This window comes from Solanum stenotomum, chromosome 8 (assembly GCF_019186545.1).
Source record: "Solanum stenotomum isolate F172 chromosome 8, ASM1918654v1, whole genome shotgun sequence".
In the NCBI taxonomy this organism is placed as follows: domain Eukaryota; kingdom Viridiplantae; phylum Streptophyta; class Magnoliopsida; order Solanales; family Solanaceae; genus Solanum; species Solanum stenotomum.
In genome coordinates this window covers 40,623,138-40,627,624 of record NC_064289.1, presented here as the reverse complement: position 1 = coordinate 40,627,624, position 4,487 = coordinate 40,623,138, and the positions used below count along the sequence as shown (strand labels likewise).

The 4,487-nt window shown below is 30.5% G+C and overlaps 1 long non-coding RNA gene across 1 annotated transcript; it reads right to left on the bottom strand.

Annotated features, from left to right (window-relative positions):
• Window positions 1-236: 236 nt before the first annotated feature.
• On the bottom strand, window positions 237-3,335 carry LOC125875203 (uncharacterized). The gene is made up of 3 exons (XR_007447353.1): window positions 3,198-3,335; window positions 1,280-1,312; window positions 237-370 (listed from the first exon to the last, which is right to left on the bottom strand). It is a non-coding gene; the product is annotated as an uncharacterized LOC125875203 (long non-coding RNA).
• Between the last annotated feature and the right edge of the window lie 1,152 nt (window positions 3,336-4,487).

Here is a 4,487-nt window from a genome sequence, read left to right as displayed (position 1 = left end):
AGTTCATCATTAGAGACCAAGTTTACGGTCCTTAAAGTTTTTTATGTACAACATAATATGGTTATTGATGTAATTTGTAGTATTATAAATTCTGGTCCAAAACTATAATATTACCAAAATTATACAATGGTTAAAATTTGAAACTTAAAATTTAGACACATAATCAAATTTTGGATTAAAATAACATTAGTAGAATTATATAACAATAACGTAAGTCATTGTATTGTTTACACAACCCTTCCTTGAATCTAACATCTGTACAAAAAGATACAAATTATTCACCTAATACAACAAAAATAACTAAGAAACTTGTCAACTAGTATCTTTCCATTCTTTTGCCACTTGACTTGTTAAGTGAAAAAATCAATGCCTGTACAGGATATGAGATATATTAGTTCATATGTAATTATTTTGAGCTTACACCTATCACATGCTATTTAGTGCAACTCATAACCTTCAAAAATCAAACATAAATATAGAAGGAAATGCGAGAATATATGCAAACAACAATATGTTAAAATATCTAAAAATGACTTTAAGTTATCTTCTGGCAAAACAAAATTATCATTACCAATGAAAAACATAATAGAGAATGTATGGTCAGGTTATTGTTATTCCATTTATCAGGTTAATTATAATTCAAATACCAATCAACATAACAAGATAAGGCCTTTTCGGTGCATTTCTATTCAGATGCAGATTGCCTTCATTTACTTACATTGAAAAATTAACAAAAACATCATTGTCTCATTTATTCATGTAAAGTCATATAACATGGTATACAAAATATACTTTAAGCTCAAAGCTGAGAGCTCGAACATGAATTTCTGTGTACTTAAGATCAATTCTTTCAAAAATCACTTACAATAAGCATTTAATAAGAGTAACACTACAAAGACAAGTCTGCAACAATATTCAAATAAAAGAGTGTCTAAGTAATAGTTTCCAAACTTTAGAAGCTACAATAGTATCCTAATAGTTTTTGGAACAAGCTATATAACATTCAACAATCACCTAAAAGGGAAACCTTGAACAACCACGCCTAAAAGGCCCGAAACCTTGTACAACCACACCTAAAAGGGAAACCTTGAACATCCCAACCACACCTCTAAAATCTCTTAAGCCATGTAATTCCGATATAGATATATAAAGGTCTAATTTTCAAACAATAGAACACTAAAAATGATATCACTGGACTTTACCCATTCACGAAAAATAAAAGGCAAAGAGAGTAACAAAATATAGAGCTAAACCCAAAATAAGAACAAGTTGGAACTACCTTGATATGTACTTCAGTGTCTTGATCATTTTCCTGCAAATGTAACCAACTAATGCATTATATACAATAAGCTCTCAGTCCTCATCACCATAATAAAACAAAAAAAAAATTAATACCAGCAAACATGACCAACTCATACATTTAGGCACCAATCTTAACCTTAAAACAAAATGTTCTTCAACATCAAAAGAACTTTTTGAACAACTTTAAATAATAATCAACTTTTTTTTATGACAAGGAAAACCCGCAGCCGCTACCCTTTGGGTGCGCACATGGTAAAACCCCTGCTCCTTTGCACCAAACTTTATGCTGTAAATACTATTTTTGTATTCAAGATCACATTATAATTCATTTAGCCGACTTAAACCAGCAAAATAAATTGATGTTTTGTTAGTCGTTACTCACTTGGTATCTCATTTTCAAGAAATAGATGATGTTGGAGACTGAAAATTAATGTGTTGAGCTTAAATTAATTTATTTAATTGCTTAAGCTCATTTATCTTTTCTTATGCATGCAAATTCTTGAAACAAAATAACATCATCATTTCTTTTTAGAGGCCAAAGACCTTTAACAACAAACAGAGAAGGAAATTTCAATCACGCCAAATAGAAAATAGGTAGTTAGGATAGTAGCACATGGCAACATATATAGGATGGACGGACAATTACCTTTGCTGCGTGATACTACATAGAGAAACTGAGAAGTCAAGAGAAATTCGAGAACAAGAGCATGAAGAACATCTAGGCCAAAAATAACAACAAAAACAGGGGCTTAATTTTATACACCAATTTCTTCAAAATAATATTATGCTAACAGTACTTCCAAATTAAACTTGTAATTTTTGCATCAATCATTAACTTTAGCCCAAGTTTGTGCTATAGTCAAGTATTATCTCAACAACAAAGTGTAATGTATGATAATCTCTAGTTTAGACTACAACTCCACTTTAACTATTCAGTGACGTTATTCATTCTGATACAATTGAATATTAAGTTGAGATAAAAGATGAACTCTATAAAGAACTTTTTACTCCTACACTTTTACTGTCATTATAAGCTAATATATCATGCACTCACTATCTCCTATCAAGAACAAGTTAAAAAGCAAGGAGTTTCAGCACACACAAACATAAAATCTTATTTTTATTCCGCATATAAAAAAATCAAGGGATGAGCTTTGTTAATGCCCTTAAGAAGAGCAATTTAACTCCACAAAAACTAAGTTTTGAATCAATATAGAGTCTAGATTATAATGCTTAAAACTAAGGAAATGTGAATATTAATTTGGAGAGAGCATTTCTTGATAGAATGAACACAAATATTTACAAAGAAGAGCTTCAACCAGTGAGTCTGTCACTCCAACTAGAGTGTCACTCATTAAATAGACGCATATCTAACGAAATACTTTCATTGGAAAATCACTTTGAGATGCTTTAACGAAACCAATTCACACATTTTTCTTTCTCATCTGATTATTTTTTCAATCAGATTATACTTACCAAATATACAAAGTTTGTTACGATTGAAAAATCCTTAATAGTTCACAGTAAAGACACTGAAAAAGAGGCTCTTTAATTTTTTTACCAACTCATCATCTCATAAGAAATACCATAATGACAACACTAAACAACACCATCGTCCTTTCAAGAAAGTCCCCCAAAAGACATGCTTATCACAACCCTAATTTACAAATTCCTAAAATACACTCTAAAACATTCTTCCTAAACCTCCAAGATCTAGCTTTAAACCAAGCACTATAACGTGTATCCCTTATATAACAACAATTAGTATCCTAAACAACCCCAATCTAAAAACACTCGATCAAAAAAATAGAAAGGACGGAAGGAAAATAAGTCCGATTTTAATTGGAAAACAAGAAGACATAGACAAATCAGATGTAAAAGAAAGAAAATCTTACTCATGAATGATGTAGAATAGCAGTGCTAGACAAGAAGGTTTTTCTTCCACTTTTTTTTTAGAGAGGAGAGAGTGGCGGGGTTTAGGGATTGGAGAAATAATTTATTTGAGAGCCTTCTTAGTATAAACTGCATTTTATCTTTTAGAGACGGGATGTTTTCCTTTTCATATACCCATTCGGGTATTAAAATATAAAACAATGAATTCGGGACGAAGTAAAATTATCATCCCTATAAGTATACTTTTTGGGACCATATTTACAATCCGTCCCAAAATCATGGTCTTTAATAAACCTTTTNCGATTATTTCTATATTTTTAAGTACATATAAGATTAATGTTTCGTAGTTTTTTATCATTTCATCATGCATGTATGTAGTCATATTCGTTGTCTATGCAGTTTTTATTTTCAAATTATTGTTTCCTATCATATTCATAATTGATTAAATTCATATTAGATCATTATGAACTAGATTATCTTTATCATGTTTTCCTATCACTACTAGCATCGTACTTTAGTGGATACTTCCTTCTTATCAGCGCCTCAACTTTGTTTACTCCCTTAAACGGCTTTCCTCACCTACCGGTTTCATCATTAGGATGGCATAGTATAGAAGTTTTCTCCCTGTTTCCAGTGTGCTAATAAACTAGAAATCATGATTCAAATAATTTTAATATATAATAACTAACATAAATTTATTCAATCATATATATGACATTCAGGAATATATGAAATTAGTTCTGCATATTTTTTGAACAATATACCTTTACCTCTTGCTCAGCCATGCTATCTGAAATATCTGACTGGATTTCAGATTTTTCCATTAGTATTTTAGCTATCTATCTTGAGAGAGTATTTTTAAAAGAGGATGTTTATTTACTTAGGCGTTCAAGTCCGCCCTTACATTTACATCTGCCTCCCTTTATATAGAAAGGAAGCTCTTTACTTTATATTACAATCAATCCTCCCACTACGTATGTACCTACTTTATGACTACTTGACAAACATATTATGATGACTTACCTTACACTTGTCATCATCTTTTTAATATTTACACTTACTTTATGACACTTGTACACCTACTATTCTTACCTACACTTGCCCATACTCTTGCCCATACACTTGTACCTACTATCTATTAATATAGTATGACTACTTTACACTTGTCATACTTTACATGCTATATTTATGACATACTACTATTACTATTATGACACACTACTATTACTACATGACTTTTTTACATTTTTACGTACTAACTTTTTCTTTCTTATCTTTTTGACTTGTCTTCT